Source organism: Grampus griseus (genome assembly GCF_964374135.1).
Source record: "Grampus griseus genome assembly, chromosome: 1".
In the NCBI taxonomy this organism is placed as follows: domain Eukaryota; kingdom Metazoa; phylum Chordata; class Mammalia; order Artiodactyla; family Delphinidae; genus Grampus; species Grampus griseus.
The window spans coordinates 57,074,455-57,091,633 of NC_139017.1; the positions used below are offsets into that span (position 1 = coordinate 57,074,455).

Genomic DNA, 17,179 nt, shown 5'->3' on the forward strand with positions numbered 1-17,179 from the left:
GATCAACAACAGGAGGTGGAGGAGGGTCCTGCCACCATCCTGTCCTGGGCTGGGGAAACTCACCTTAACTCTGAGGTCAGGCTGGCCAGGATGCCTGCTGAGAGGACAGCAGGCTCTAGCTACTCACTGGCCTAGGAGTCATCACCTCTGACCATCATAGGAGCCAGAAGAGCTCCCGGAAGTCATCAGTGGTTATGGGTTCCTGAGGTCACCCACAGGGGCACTTGCTGGCAGGGTGAGGGGTGTGGACTAAAATATTCTCTTCTTTAATTTACTTTTTTTTCTTTTCTGGAAAAAGTAATGCATGTCCATTGTAGAAAATCTGAAAACAAAAACAAGTAAAAAGATAAATTACCCATTTCCTTACTAGTAAATGTAGCCAGTGCCACATTTTTGTGATATAGGACAGTCTGTTCTCTCTCTCTCTGTAGAGGTATCTTACCATGTATATGGTATACCATACACCATACCATGTATATGTCCATTACCAAATATGTGGTGCTTTTTGTCTCCTCAGTTAATCAGTAGGGCCCTCATCTGTCCTCATTCTCAGGAAGTACAGAGCTCATCCGAAGGCCCTTCCTTCTCCCACTGTCCATGAAGAGTAGGGGCTCATTCAGTCCAAAGGGATCCAGAGATATGTTCAAACACCGGGAGGTGACAAAGTGGTATCTGATCAATCCTGTGCTGCTTGTTTTTCTTGCTGTCACATGGCTCCACTGTTGGAAGCTGTTTGTAATACTGTGATGTCTTCACAGATCTAGACTCTCATCACTACCATTCCATTGAGGAACCCCATGCTTGGGCTCTGAAGTTATGGCTCTCTAAGCCACAGGCCCTGGAACTGCACTGCGAGGCTTTGTGCCTCAACCACTGCTCTCCCAGAACTGGCCCAGACCCACGAACCTCAGGTTCCTGTGATCAGCTGGTGTCCCCATCATGGCATCCCTTTGCCTTTCCTGCCTTTGGAATCTCCTTCTGCCAATGAAACATGGTCAGGGCCACCATTTTTCCCCCTAATTTTAAATCTTGAGGGAAAACAGGGGACCAGGTTACTTCCTTCTTAGAAGATCCTGGGTTCCTCATACAAACTGGTCCTCCTCTGCCCAGAAACTAGTTCTACCTATTAAGGAATATTAGTCAGGCTTCAGAAAATTTAATTACGTCATTCTCCAAAGAACATGCCACAAAACTCAGATCTCCCTCCTCCAAGATGGCAGATAGGACAAACTCAATGGATCGTTGTGTGACTGACTGGAAAGTTGTCTGATCTGTCTACCTAGGCAGGAACCAACAGGCAGCCCTGGCACATGATTATATGGAGCTTTCCTCTGGGACCAAATAAAATCCGCTCATCTCCCCATCCTAGAGCTGTCCTGGTGATTTGGGCATCTCTGCAGTCCGGGGGCAGGCTTGGAATGCCAAACACTGCCTCCCGAGCCACTGATGGAGTACCCAGCTCAGCATTTTTCATCATCAGTTTAAAAAGTGAAAATGCTTCCACATCTCAGAGCTGAGGAACTGGATCTGAATAATAATTATGTGTGCGTAATTGAGGCACTCCACCTTCAAAACATCCCCTGTCTTATCACTTCTTACCACTCCAGTTCAGGCCACTCTCACTGCTCTTCTAGACAATTGCAGTCTAGACAATGTTCTGCAGATCCAGTTGGGGATGACATGTTTCATTGGCAAGCCAGAATTATGGGACCTAGTGACAGCCCATATCAAGGCGGTGTATTCTTTTTGACAATTCATTTTCCTACAGACTACCCTTTCAAACCACCTAAGGTTGCATTTACAACAAGAATTTGTCATCCAAATATTAACTGTTTCTAAAGTTCTTTTATCCATTTGTTCACTGCCATGTGATCCAAACCCAGATGAGCCCCTAGTGCCAGAGATTGCACAGATCGATAAAACAGACAGAGATAAGTACAACAGAATATCTCGGGAATGGACTCAGAAGTATGCCATGTGATGCTACCTTAAAATCAGACTACCCTGCATTATAGCTGGAATCAACTTCAAATTACTGTTTAAAAAAAGCCCAATTTCTCTGCTTCCACTTGATCCCCTCTAGAGTCTATTTTTCACACAGCGGGCCAGAGTGTGCTGCTCAAAGCCCTCCACTGCCTTCCCACAACACACTAGAAGAGCATCCACTCTCCCCACTGTGGTGTGAAGGCTCCACCACGTGACCCCCATGCATCTCCCCAGTCTCCCCACTTCCCCGCCTCCACTCCAGCCACACAGCCCTCTTGCTCTCCAAGAGTAGCCCCAGCCTATTTCTTCCTCAGGGCCTTTACGTGTGCTTTCGCCTCCTCCTGGAATATTCTTCCTCCATTTCTCCACTCAGTTCCCTCCCTGGATTCATTCAAGTCTTTACTCAAAAGTCAGTTTTTCAGAGGGGACTTTAAAACTAGACACTGTTCCCTGCCATACCCCACCTCCCTCCATCATGCTCGAGCCCTAGATCTCACATTGTTTTCTTCATAATTCTTACTCTGAACCCGTAATTTTTATATTTTATTGATTCGTTTCCTTATTTCTTGCTTGGTTTCCTAGCTGAAGTTCCCTGAGAGCAGGCAGAGCCATGCCTGCCCTTTTTGTGGTGGAATCCATTGGGCCTAGAATGGCGCCTGCTACACAGAAGCTGCTTTGTGAACATGTTTTACATGAATGAACATAGGAGGCCATTTCTCAGGTTTATGGAGATGGAACACAAGTGGTGAAATTGCTTGTCTGCATAGAGGACCCTAAGCATAAGTGCACGCACACACACACACACACACACACACACACACACACACACACACACACACACACACACACACACACACACACACACACACTGTAGCAATGAAATGGGTAGACAGAAATATAAGTAGATTTCTTTCCTGAGATTTAAAACTATGGTTTGGGTCCGTTCTCAGCCAGAATCTGCTCTACCTTAGGGCGTGTCTTCTGGTCCTACAGGGCCACGTCATTCTTTGCCAACTGCGCAGGCAGATTCTTCAGGAGAAATGAGTCTGTGAGAAAGCAGTCTGGTTTCTGAGTGACCTATCTTCCTTAGTGGAGCCTCCTGAAGGCCTCTCACATTTTGGATTTAAAAACAGGAATGGTAAGAAATTTGGGTAGGTTTTGGCCAGGTAATTTTGTCCAATGTGACATTGGCTGGGGTCATTCGCTTGTCTGTAGTCAGCTGCTGCCTAACATGGGCTGGAAAGTCTTAGAAGGCTTCACTCACATGCCTGGCTTCTTGATGCTTCTCTGTGAGGCTTTTGTCTTTCTCCATGTGGCTGATTGGGCTTCCTCACAGCATGGTCTCAAGCTAGCTGGACTTCCAAGAGGGAGCAGCAGTTTACCACTGAGTTCTAATTGTAACTCTGTTACTTATTAGCTTTATGACCCTGGGCAAATTATTTCAGTTCTCTCAGCTTAAACTTCCTCATCTGTGAAATGGAGATAATAATGCATGTCTTAGAATGTCATTGTGAGGATTTAAAGTGATATATGTATAACAGGAAAATAGAATCCCGGAACCTCAGGACCCAGGCCTTTGCGTGGACAGGGAGAGAATAACTTTTCTATTCCCTTCCTTTCTACTTATGATAGCTACTTATGGGACAGTGATCTCAGACCACACATGTGACCTGCGGCTCGTGCCAGAAAATTTGCTGTTTCAAAGCTCTGATGATTCTTTGTGTTGTTTGGGGTAGAGCCCAGAGTAGAAACTCACATAGAGAGCCCTCTGTAGTTGTTGAAGGTAATGCACAGGGGGGATGAGGCAGTGCACCAAGGGGACCTGGAAATTCCCTGAGTAATAAAGTAAGAGGAAATGTCTGTTTCCTGGCCCTGGAAAGCAGAGGAAAGAGAGGATGGTGGAAAGCTCACAATGGCAGGTTGAGATCACGGGTACATGGAGGATTAGCAAGAGATGCTGCCTGGCCTGATGTGTGATATTCCACTTCAGTCTGCCTCTGGTCTGCAGTTGCCTCCATTATCACAGACTTTCAGGGAAAGCTTTCTGTTCGTGCTGTGTGGAGGCCTAAGGAGCAGGGGCCATATCCACTCAACACCGGAAAAGGAGAGAGGACAGCATCTCAGAAGGGAGATGGTGAAAGGGGGTAAGAAATGCGCTGACAGCAGGAGTTCGAAGAACATTTGCATCCACCTGGGAAATTCTGGAAAAGATAACTGACTTCTCTAACTTAGGATGGTTAGGTAGGGGCTCAGACTATTACACTGGGGGCAGCTGAGCCAGGAAGCTGGTAGAGTTGGGGATGTTCTGGTTATGTACGTAAAGGACTTGGCCCACAGCTGACTTAGCTTAGTTGGTGACTTCTCTTACTCAGAGTTCTGGTAACTTGCTAAGGGAAATAAAGCTTGGCATGGTAACTGCCATTTGACTCTGGTCTGAGTCTAAGTCTTCACTTTTACACTATTCCGCATTTCCTTCAAGTACTCTATATTTGTGCCTAAGCTTTTTGTTGTTGTTTTTTTTTTAGAATATTAGAGCTAAATTAAAGGTGCGGTGGCAGCTTATAGCCAAGTTAAATGGTGACTCACTCTAGGTCACCGGAGGCAAGGCAGGGCATTCTTAGGGTTGGCTGAGAATTGCCCAAGTGCACTTTCTCTCGAGGTCAAGTCTCCAGTGATTAGCAGACTCTGAAGTCCTTCTCTGTTCCAGCTATTTTAAAATCTTGTTTATATGCTAATCATACTCCATCCTTAGCTGGCCTTCTATCATCTGTCAAGTGAATAGTCACCATAATGGGAAAAGGACCCAGAAATTTAAATGAAAAAAGACAAAGAGTGTGAGTGACCAGAAGCCAGCTTAGCAGAAACATAAATTCCTGTTCAGAGCCACCTTGTCTCATATCTAAGCTCACACCTTTATTTTTTATTTACTCTGGCATAAGAAGGTTTCCTTGCATTAGCAATGGTACTGTTAACGTTTTATAGGCTGTAGAAGTCATGGTCCCATTGAAATCCTTCCTCATTAGATGGAGGACTCTCAGATTTATTGAAACATCTACTGAGTTTAAGTCAGACTCTTTTCTACCCCTACCAAGGACCTGAGAATTCTTTGAGGGTGTTGGTGACATTTAGCCCCCTATCAGCTGTTAACATACACTCTTTCTTCCCCAAGGAGTTTTCAGAAAACTCTTCCACCTCCTTTTCTTAACGGAGACCTGGATCTCCTCAAAGTCTCAACTTCCTCTGCAGTCCTCACTCGTAGAGGCTGCTCATCCTTCCATGCAGCAACCTCCCAGGAAAATGATTGCTCTTCCTGACTCTCACCTCATTTCAAGGTTAATCCCTTCACCTGTGCTCTTGATCCTGGTGCTTCCTGCCTTTTCTGGAACTTTGTCACATCATTCATCCCCCTCTATCCTGTATCTTCTAGTTCTCCCCCTCTAAGTCTATCAGCTTGCTCAAGTTGCCTCTGATGTCAGAAGCTTCCCTTGAATCCACAACTTCTAGCTCTCAACAACCTCTTCCTTTCTCATGCAAACTCTTTAGAGTGGGCTGTACTTTCTGTCTCTACTTCTTCACTTCCCATTTCTTTTTAAGTCTCTTAACTTGGCTTCTGGTGCCATCATTCCATTAAAATGATCAAGTTAAAATTACCAATGATCTCTTAACTACCACATCCAATGGGATGTTTAAGACCTTATGTTTTGCTGTACTTCTGTTGCATTTGATGCAGGTTATTGAATCTCTTTCCTATTTTGGCTTTCATGTAGTCTCACTCTTCTGGTTTTTCTTTATGACCCTTCCTCTAGATCTCCTGTGGATGGACACTACTCTCTCTTCTCACCCCTTACATTTTGGTGTTCCTTAAAGCTTACATTTTTAGTTCAGCTCTCTTCTCATTTTACATATTCTCTCAGGGTCAGTGCACCCACTTTTACGGTTTAAACCATCACCGTGCTGCTGCTAACTCCGAAATCTCAGACCTCTTGCAGAGATCTTTCAGATCCTTCTGTTGAATGACTTGCTGGAAGTCGACACCAGGTTGCTACTCACCCCAACAAACCTAAATGACTATGCTGAATTCGTCATCTTTCTTACCAAACTTCCTCCTGTGTTCTCTAGCTAGATTGGTGGCCCCACCATTTACTAATCACTTAAGTAAGACATTTGAGGGCCATCCTGAGCATCTCCCTTTCTTCCCTTCTCATTCAATCTACCTCCCAACGTGGCTGGTTTCGCCTCCCATAGAGCTCTCATTCTATTCCTGTCTCATCCCCACAACCACTTCCCTACTTCAGGCTCCTATCACCTCTCTCCTAACCACAACAACAACTCCTAATTGCTCTCCCAACCTCCATTGTTTACCTCCTTCAAATCATCTTCCAGACAGCTGGCAGAGGATTGCAGTTCATAACTAAGTTTGACTGTAGTATGCCCTTGATTGAATTCTGTCCATGGCTCCCCAGTTTTTATTTGCAGGGTGAAGTGCACATTCCTTAACATGGTATACACTGCTCTTCATGAGTGACCCCTGCTAGCTTCTCCAGGTTAATTTCCTGGCATCCTCCTCACAGTATATTCTCCAGCAAGAAAGTTTCTTTTGTTCCCCAATGCGTGCCATGTTATTCCTCAACACACACACACACACACACACACACACACACACACACACACACAGGCACGCACGTACACACTCCTCTTTCTCTAAGTTGGATGCCATTTCTTTATTCTGCCCCAAGACCCTGCCATTTCTACCTCTACAGTTTACCACATCCCATTGTGATTTTCAGTTTTTTGACTGTCGAGAGCAGTGTTTTAATATCTGGGCTGCCAGTGACTAGCCCATAGTAGGCATTCCTGGCTCATATTACAAATTACTTAGTATTTGTTGAATGGATGAAGGAATGAACAAACGTGTTCTCTAGGGAGTTCAGGCTCCTCGATCTGTCTGTATAGATTAGGCCTCTCTGTATCTTCAACTCAGAACGTGAAGAGTGAACTAACAACGGTGCCTACAGATACCTCTGAGACCACCTTGTCACTGTTCCCATATTTTATTGTAATTCTCAGATTGTTTGGTCACTTCTTTGGTATTGGAATAATAGGAAGATTTCTCCACAGATCCACATGCTGAATAGTAAAAGCAACTTATAATTCTGGGATTACTTGCATAAAATTAACATGTACATAAATAAGCTATTTTCTATTTTCAGGCTACCTCAGAAAGTGTTGCTTGCTCCTTTTCTTTTTTTTCTACACCTCCTTATTCTCCTACTCAGTTTGCTGGGTGGGAAAAGTGTTCCCTTGTCAAGAGAAGGAAATTCTTGGAGCTGGAGGAGGCCGAGAGTCATTGCAAACTTTGCTTCTTCCTGGATTTTATAGAGTATTGCATTAGGATGGGTATCTTCCAGTTTAGAAAAGTTTGTCTCTCTGTGAGTCCTACTCTCTCCCAAGCATCCTCCTCCCTATGGCCCCCAGTACCCAACTGGAACCCCCTCTACCCTCCTGAACATACGTGAAAAATTCAGAGCAAGGTTAGTCCTGGGCAAACTGAGGGAGACGCGAATTCGGATGCATTGTCTCATGTCCCTTCCATCCCTGCAACACAGAAAGAGAAGGAGGGCCCTCCCATCAGCAAATTAGTGGCGAATTTCAGGCCAGAGAGAGGGAAATGTATGAGGTAAGCAGACCTTTTGTTGATTAATGTCTTCAGACCACGTTACAGAAGCAATTGCCTGCTTGACCTATTAATCAAGATAGGGAAACATTTGTCTTTGAGCAATAAATTTTAAGACTCTTCAGACTTCCTATATATTCCTTAGCTTCTTCCAATCACAAAGATTTCTCAAAGAAAACTGAGGGGCAGGAGTGGTAGCGATAAAATTATAGGTTTTTCTTTGTTACCCAGGAAATTCTAAATGCAGGCTACTCCTGAGGTTATGAGACAATTCTAAACTGGGAAATACAGCATGTGAGGACAAAGACAGCAGGGACAGTTGCTAATAAGTGGCAGGCTATATTCTTTCTCTTGTCATTTGCTGCAGAAACATGAATCATGACCACATCTTTCTAGATCAGGGAGGGCCTCAGAGTCCCCCACAGATGCTCCCGTGCCTGCTGACATATCCCTCGTCAGATGGCCTGAGTGTGACTGTGAGCTGTCCAAATGTTCCTTCCCTACTTTGAGAGCGCTGAAATGGAAAAACCCCAAGAATGTACTGCAATGGAACCTAGGACTCTTAGGCTGGGTTTCTTTAGCTGCTTGATACAGGATAAAAAGTTGGAAGAATGCTAACGGATATGTCATGGGTGGAGATAATGGGTAGATAAACGGCATTACAGATATGTGAGACTATCTATTTCAGGGTAGAAGACAGTGAGGGATGGAGTGGGAGGTCTGAGGGGCATATTTCTCCTTCTCCATTCCTCTGTCCTTGCCCCAGTCTGCTCAAGAGGTACCAGAAAGATGCAAACATGGAAGTATATTTTATCTAAAAGAATTATTCCGCTTTTGATTTTAGTTAGTTTTGATCCTTCAAATAGGATGACCTTGTAAAAGTGTTCAAAATATAGAGGAGCCACAGAGTATGACCCACAAAATTCTTCATTTAGGAGATCCACAGATTTCAAGATAATTGATCAAACTCCCCAATTCGTTTTATGAAGCAATCATAATTTTAATCTCAAGATTTTCACCAAGATATAAACTAAAATAAAAACTTTAGATTATTTCCATTTATAGATGTAGGTATAGGACTTTTAAATAAAATATTATTAGTTAGAGAGACTAGTTGTAAATCCAGTTGATGGAGTCCTAAAAGGGGGGTGGGAAGGGAAGAGGTGAGTAGAAGGCCCTAAAGAGAAGCTCTACTCCTGTCATTATTTGGACAAGAGAAAGTCCTGGTGAGTTAATTACTTCAAGGAATGAAAGATAAAAAGGCTTATCATTGTATAGAATACAGTGAATCCATGTTATCAAAATAATACATAGTAGTGGGTAAAAGAAGTGAATTTGTAACACAAATACTGGTGTATTTTTATGTCAGCGCCTACTATATGTCAGTGCCTACTATCCTATGTGGAAATGAAAGCTGGATAAACTAGCTAAATATAAAAGTGAATCAGTGGTATTTAAGAGGTAGTGTGGTACAGTTTTAGTAATCAGAAGACCCGAGATCTAGTCCAATTCAGCCACTAATCTGCTGTGAGAACTTAGAGAAGTCAGTTGACTTATCGTGAAATTAGGTAGTTGATTTAGATCAACACTTCTCAAACTTTAATATGCATGTGAATCACCTGAGGATCTTGTTTAATGTGGATTCTGTTTCAGTCCGTCTGGGGCTGGCCTGAGAGTCTGCATGTCTATGTCTATGATCTCTATGTCTCTTCCACTTCAACTGAACATGGTTTCATGATGTGCTCTTTTTCTAAAAAAATTTTTTGCTTTTTTATAACATCTTTATTGCAGTATGATTGCTTTACAATGTTGTGTTAGTTTCTGCTGTATAACAAAGTGAATCAGCTATATGTATACATATATCCCCATATCCACTCCCTCTTGCGCCTCTCTCCCACACTCCCTATCCCACCCCTCTAGGTGGTCACAAAGCACTGAGCTGATCTCCCTGTGCTATGCGGCTGCTTCCCACTAGCTATCTATTTTACATTTGGTAGTGTATATATGTCAGTGCCACTCTCTCACTTCGTCCCAGCTTACCCTTCCCCCTCCCCGTGTCCTCAAGTCCATTCTCTACGTCTTCATCTTTATTCCTGTCCTGCCCCTAGGTTCATCAGAACCATTTTTTGTTTTTAGACTCCATATGTATGTGTTAGCATATGGTATTTGTTTTTCTCTTTCTGACTTACTTCACTCTGTATGACAAACTCTAGGTCCATCCACCTCACTACAAATAACTCAACTTCATTTCTTTTTATGGCTGAGTAATATTCCATTGTATATATGTGCCACATCTTCTTTATCCATTCATCTGTCAATAGACCCTTAGGTTGCTTCCATATCCTGGTTATTGTAAATAGTGCTGCAGTGAACATTGTGGTATATGTCTCTTTTTGAACTATGGTTTTCTCAGGGTATATGCCCAGTAGTGGTATTGCTGTGTCCTATGGTAGTTCTATTTTTAGTTTTTTAAGGAACCTCCATACTGTTCTCCATAGTGGTTGTATCAATTTACATTCCCACCAATGGTGCAAGAGGGTTCCCTTTTCTCCACACCCTCTCCAACATTTATTGTTTGTAGAATTTTTGGTGATGGCCATTCTGATCGTTGTGAGGGGATACCTCATTGTGGTTTTGATTTGCATTTCTCTAATGATTAGTGACATTGAGCATCCTTTCATGTGTTTGTTGGCAATCTGTATATCTTCCTTGGAAAAATGTCTATTTAGGCCTTCCGCCCATTTTTGGTTTGGGTTGTTTTTTGACATTGAGCTTCATGAGCTGCTTGTATATTTTGGAGATTAATTCTTTGACAATTGCTTTGTTTGCAAATATTTTCTCCCATTCTGAGGGTTGTCTTTTCATCTTGCTTATGGTTTCCTTTGCTGTGCAAAAGCTTTTAAGTTTCATCAGGTCCCATTTGTTTGTTTTTATTTCCATTTCTCTAGGAGGCAGGTCAAAAAGGATTTTTCTGTGATTTATGTCATAGAGTGTTCTGCCTATGTTTTCCTCTAAGAATTTTATAGTGTCTGCCCTTACATTTAGGTCTTTAATCCATTTTGAGTTTATTTTTTTGTATGGTATTAGGAAGTGTTCTAATTTCATTCTTTTCCATGTAGCTGTCCAGTTTTCCCAGCACCACTTATTGAAGAGACTGTCTTTTCTCTGTATATTCTTGCATCCTTTATCAAAGATAAGGTGACCATATGTGTGTGGGACAATCTCTGGGCTTTCTATCCTGTTCCATTGATCTATATTTCTGATTTTGTGCCATACCATACCATCTTGATTACTGTAGCTTTGTAGTATAGTCTGAAGTCAGGGAGGCTGATTCCTCCAGCTCCATTTTTCTTTCTCAAGATTGCTTTGGTTATTCGGTATCTTTTGTGTTTCCATACAAATTGTGAAATTTTTTGTTCTAGTTCTGTGAAAAATGCCATTGGTAGTTTGATAGGGATTGCATTGAATCCGTAGATTGCTTTGGGTAGGATAGCCATTTTCACAATATTGATTCCTCCAATCCAAGAACATGGTATATCTCTCCATCTGTTTCTATCATGTTTAATTTCTTTCATCAGTGTCTTATAGTTTTCTGCATACAAGTCTTTGTCTCCTTAGGTAGGTTTATTCCTAGGTATTTTATTCTTTTATTGCAATGGTAAATGGGAGTGTTTCCTTAATTTCTCTTTCAGATTTTTTGTCGTTATTTTATAGGAATACAAGAGATTTCTGTGCATTAATTTTGTATCCTGCTACTTTACCCAATTAATTGATTAGCTCTAGTAGTTTTCTGATAGGATCTTTAGGATTCTCTATGTATAGTATCGTGTCATCTGCAAACAGTGACAGTTTTACTTCTTCTTTTCTGATTTGGATTCCTATTATTTCTTTTTCTTCTCTAATTGGCATGGCTAAAACTTCCAAAACTATGTTGAATAATAGTGGTGAGAGTGGGCAACCTTGTCTTGTTCCTGATCTTAGAGGAAATGGTTTCAGTTTCTCACCATTGAGAACGATGTTGGCTGTGGGTTTGTCATATATGGCCTTTATTATGTTGAGGTAGGTTCCCTCTATGCCTACTTTCTGGAGAGCTTTTATCATAAATGGGTGTTGAATTTTGTTGAAAGCTTTTTCTGCGTCTATTGAGATGATCATATGGTTTTTCTCCTTCAGTTTTTTAATATGGTGTATCACATTGATTGATTTGCGTATATTGAGGAATCCTTGCATTCCTGGGATAAACCCCACTTGATCATGATGTATGATCCTTTTAATGTGCTGTTGGATTCTGTTTGCTAGTATTTTGTTGAGGATTTCTGCATCTATGTTCATCAGTGATATTGGCCTGTAGTTTTCTTTTTCTGTGACATCTTTGTCTGGTTTGGTATCAGGGTGATTGTGGCGTCATAGAATGAGTTTGGGAGTGTTCCTCTCTCTGCTATATTTTGGAAGAGTTTGAGAGGGATAGGTGTTAGATCTTCTCTAAATGTTTGATAGACTTTGCCTGTGAATCTATCTGTTCCTGGGCTTTTGCTGGAAGATTTAAAATCATAGTTTCAATTTCAGTGCTTGTGATTGGTCTGTTTATATTTTGTATTTCTTCCTGGTTCAGTCTCATAAGGTTTTACTTTTCTTAGAATGTGTCTGTTTCTTCCAGGTTGTCCAGTTTATTGGCATATAGTTGCTTGTAGTAATTTTTCATGATACTTTGTATTTTCTGCAGTGTCAGTTGTTACTTCTTTTTCATTTCTAATTCTGTTGATTTGAGTCTTCTCCCTCTTTTTCTTGATGAGTTTGGCTATGGTTTATCAATTTTGTTTATCTTTTCAAAGAACCAGCTTTTAGTTTTATTGATCTTCATTATAGTTTTCTTCATTTCTTTTTCATTTATTTGTGATCTGATCTTTATGATTTCTTTCCTTCTGCTAACTTTGTTTTCTTTGTTGTTGTTGTTGTTCTCCTTTCTCTAATTGCTTTAGGTGTAAGTTTAGTTTGTTTGAGATTTTTCTTGTTTCTTGAGGTAAGATTGTATTGCTATAAACTTCCCTCTTAGAACTGCTTTTGCTGCATCCTATAGGTTTTGGGTCATTGTGTTTTCATTGTCATTTGTTTCTAGGTATTTTTTTATTTCCTCTTTGATTTCTTCAGTGATCATTTGGTTATTTAGTAGTGTATTGTTTAGCCTCCATGTGTTTGTATTTTTTACAGTTTTTTTTTTCCTGTAATTGATGTCTAGTCTCATAGCCTTGTGGTCAGAAAAGATACTTGATACAATTTCAATTTTCTTAAATTTACCAAGGCTTGATTTGTGACCCAAAATATGATCTATCATGGAGAATGTTCCATGAGTACTTGAGAAGAAAGTGTATTCTGTTGGTTTTGGATGGAATGTCCTATAAATATCAATTAAGTCCGTCTTGTCTATTGTGTCATTTAAAGCTTGTGTTTCCTTATTTATTCTCATTTTGGATGATCTGTCCGTTGGTGAAAGTGGGGTGTTAAAGTCCCCTACTATGATTGTGTTACTGTCAATTTCCCCTTTTATGGCTGTTAGTATTTGCTTTATGTATTGAAGTGCTCCTATGTTGTTGGGTGCATAAATATTTACAATTGTTATATCTTCTTGTTGGATTGATCCCTTGATCATTATGTATTCTCCTTCTTTGTCTCTTATAATAGTCTTTATTTTAAAGTCTATTTTGTCTGATATGAGAATTGCTACTCCAGCTTTCCTTTGATTTCCATTTGCATGGAATATCTTTTTCCATCCCCTCACTTTCAGTCTGTATGTGTCCCTAGGTCTAAAGTGGGTCTCTTGTAGACAGCATATATACGGGTCTTGTTTTTCTATCCATTCAGCCAGTCTATGTCTTTTGATTGGAGCATTTAATCCATTTACATTTAAGGTAATTATCAATATCTGTGTTCCTATTACCATTTTCTTAATTGTTTTGGGTTTGTTTTTTAGGTGTTTTCCTTCTCTTGTGTTTCCTGCACAGAGAAATTCCTTTAGTATTTGTTGTAAAGCTGGTTGGGTGGTGCTGAAGTCTCTTAACTTTTGCTTGTCTGTAAAGGTTTTAATTTCTCCGTCAAATCTGAATGACATCCTTGCTGGGTAGAGTAATCTTGGTTGTAGGATTTTCCCTTTGATCACTTTAAAGATGTCTTGCCACTCCCTTCTGGCTTGCAGAATTTCTGCTGAAAGATCAGCTGTTAACCTTATGGGTATTCCCTTGTATGTTATTTGTTGCTTTTCCCTTGCTGCTTTTAATATTTTTTGTTTGGATTTAATTTTTGATAGTTTGATTAATATGTGTCTTGGCGTGTTTCTCCTTGGATTTATCCTGTATGGGATTCTCTGCGCTTCCTGGACTTGATTGACTATTTCCTTTCCCATGTTAGGGAAGTTTTCATCTATAATCTCTCAAATATTTTCTAAGAACGTTTCTTTTTCTCTTCTTCTTCTGGGACCCGTATAATTGGAATTTTGGTGCATTAAATGTTGTCCCAGAGGTCTCTGACACTGTCCTTAATTCTTTTCATTCTTTTTTCTTTATTCTGCTCTACAGCAGTTATTTCCACAATTTTATCTTTAAGGTCACTTATCTGTTCTTCTGCCTCAGTTATTCTGCTATTGATTCCTTCTAGAGAATTTTTAATTTCATTTATTGTGTTGTTCATCATTGTTTGTTTGCTCTTTAGTTCTTCTAGGTCCTTGTTAAATGTTTCTTGTATTTTCTTCATTCTGTTTCCAAGATTTTGGATCATCTTTACAATCATTATTCTGAATTGTTTTTCAGGTAGACTGCCTATTTCCTCTTCATTTGTTTGGTCTGGTGGGTTTTTACCTTGCTCCTTTATGTGCTGCATATTTCTCTGTCTTCTCATTTTGTTTAACTTACTGTGTTTGGGGTCTCCTTTTTGCAGGCTGCAGGTTCATAGTTCCCGTTTTTTTTTGGTGTCTGCCCCCAGTGGCTAAGGTTGGTTCAGTGGGTTGTGTAGGCTTCCTGGTCGAGGGGATGTGCCTGTGTTCTGGTGGGTGGGACTGGATCTTGTCTTTCTGGTGGGCAGGGCTGCGTCTGGTGGTGTGTTCTGGGGTGTCTGTGAACTTAGTATGCTTTTAGACAGCGTCTCTGCTAATGGGTGGGGTTGTGTTCATGTCTTGCTAGTTGTTTGGCAAGGGGTGTCCAGCACAGGAGCTTGCTGGCTGTTGGGTGGAACTGGGTCTTAGTGTTGAGACAGAGGTCTCTGGTGGTCTAGTGTCCTAGACTTGGCTGTCTCACCTTGGAGGCTCAGGCCTGACTCCAGGCCAGAGCACCAAGACCCTGTCAGCCACACGGCTCAGAAGAAAAGGAACTAAAAAAAAGAGGAAGAAAAAAATAAATAAATAAAAAAAGAAGAGAGCAACCAAACCAATAAACAAAACCACCAGTAATAAGAAGCACTAAAAGCTAAACTAAGATAAACATAAAAATCAGAAACAAATCAGTCACAGACAGCAAACCCCAAGTGTACAGCTGCTCCCAAATTCTACCACCTCAATTTTGGGAACGTTTGTCATCTTTTCAGGTATTCCACAGATGCAGGGTTCATCAAGTTGATTGTGGGGATTTAGTCCACTGCTCCTGAGCCTGCTCGGAGAAATTTCTCTTTCTGTTCTTTGTTCGCACAGCTCCTGGGGTTCAGCTTTGGTTTTGGCCCCACTCTGTGTGTAGGTCGCCCTCAGGCATCTCTTTCCTGCCCAGACAGGAGGGGGTTAAAGTAGCGGCTGATTAGGTCTCTCTTTCTCTCTCAGGCCGGGGAGAAGGAGGGGTACGGTAGTCATAATTGGAATGCGGGGTGAGCCAGCGGCGGCAGAGGCCAGTGTGACATTGCAACAGCCTGAGGTGCACCATGTGTTTTCCTGGGGAAGTTGTCCCTGGATCTCGGGACCCTGGCAGTGGTGTGCTGCACAGGCTCCTGAGGTGGGGGTGGGGGTATGGGTAGTGACCTGTGCTTGCACACAGGATTCTTAGTGGCAGTGGCAGCAGCGTTAGCATTTTATGCCCATCTCTGGGGTCCGAGCTGATAGGTGTGGCTCGTGCCTGTCTCTTCTCTGTAGCTCACTTAGGCAGTGCTCTGCCTTCTGTGGGCACACAGGGAAGGAATCCCCTCTCTTTGAGCACTCCAAAACAATGGTCTCTTGCCTCTTAGGCAGGTCTAGACTTTTTCTCTGACTCCCTCCCAGCTACCTGTGGCGCACTAGCCCCCTTCAGGCTGTGTTCATGCAGCCAACCCCAGTCCTCTCCCTGGGATCTGACCTCCAAAGCCCAAGCCTCAGCTCCCAGCCCCCACCCGCCCCAGTGGGTGAGCTGAGAAGCCTCTTGGGCTGCTGAGTACTGGTCGACACCGATCCTCTGTGCGGGAATCTCTCTGCTTTGCCCTGTACACCCCTGTTGCTGCACTCTCCTCTGTGGCTCTGAAGCTTACCCCCGCCCACCCCCCCGCCCCGTCTCTGCCAGTGAAGGGGCTCCCTAGTGTGTGGAAACTTTCCTCTTTCACACCTCCCTCCCAGAGGTGCCCATTCCATTCCTATTCTTTTGTCTCTGTTTTTTCTTTTTTCTTTTTCCCTACCCGGATACATGGGGATTTTGCCTTTTGGGAAGTCTGAGGTCTTCTGCCAGTGTTCAGTAGGTGTTCTGTAGGGGTTGTTCCACATGTAGTTGTATTTTTTTTGATGTAGGAACAGGTGGCGAGGACCCAACGAGAGGAACAGTCAACGTGCCTTCAAAACCAGAACTCTTCCCCTTTGCATTTATTCATTGGAAAATGACTTCAACCCATGTTTCTGTGAATGCCAAAATTTTGTTCTTTTTATGGCTGAGTAGTAGTCTATTGTATATAAGTACCACATCTTCTTTATCCATTCATCTGTTGATGGACACTTAGGCTGCTTCCATATCTTAGCAATTGTAAATAATGCTGCTATGAACATTGTGGTGCGTGTATCTTTTTGAATTAGTGGGGTTTTTTTTTTTTTTTTTCGGATATATACCAAGGGGTGGAATTGCTGGGTCATATGGTAATTCTATTATCAGTTTTTTGAGAAACTTCCATACTGTTTTCCACAGTGGCTGTACCAATTTACATTCCCACTAACAGTGCACAAGTGTTCCCTTTTCTTCACATCCTCGCCAACATTTGCTATTTGTGTTCTTTCTGATGATAGCCACTCTGACAGGTGTGAGGTGATATCTCATTGTGGTTTTGATTTGCATTTTCCTGATGCTGAGCATCTTTTCATGTGCCTGTTGGTCATCTGCATTTCCTCTTTGGAAGAATGTCTGTTCAGTTCTTCTGCCCATTTTTTGATTGGGTTTTTTTTTTTTTGATGTTAAGTTGTATGAGCTGTTTATATATGTTGTCTATTAATCCCTTATCGGTCACATCACGTGCAAATATTTTCTCCCATTCAGTAGGTTGTCTTCTTGTTTGTCGATGGTTTTCTTTGCTGTGAAAAAGGTTTTAAGTTCAAATAGG

General features: G+C 41.9%; 1 pseudogene across 1 annotated transcript; it reads left to right on the top strand.

Moving 5' to 3' along the window:
- The first annotated feature begins 1,655 nt into the window (after nucleotides 1-1,655).
- On the top strand, nucleotides 1,656-2,034 carry LOC309824586 (ubiquitin-conjugating enzyme E2 D3-like; annotated as a pseudogene). The gene has a single exon. The product of its transcript is annotated as a ubiquitin-conjugating enzyme E2 D3-like (transcript).
- The last annotated feature ends 15,145 nt before the right edge of the window (nucleotides 2,035-17,179 follow it).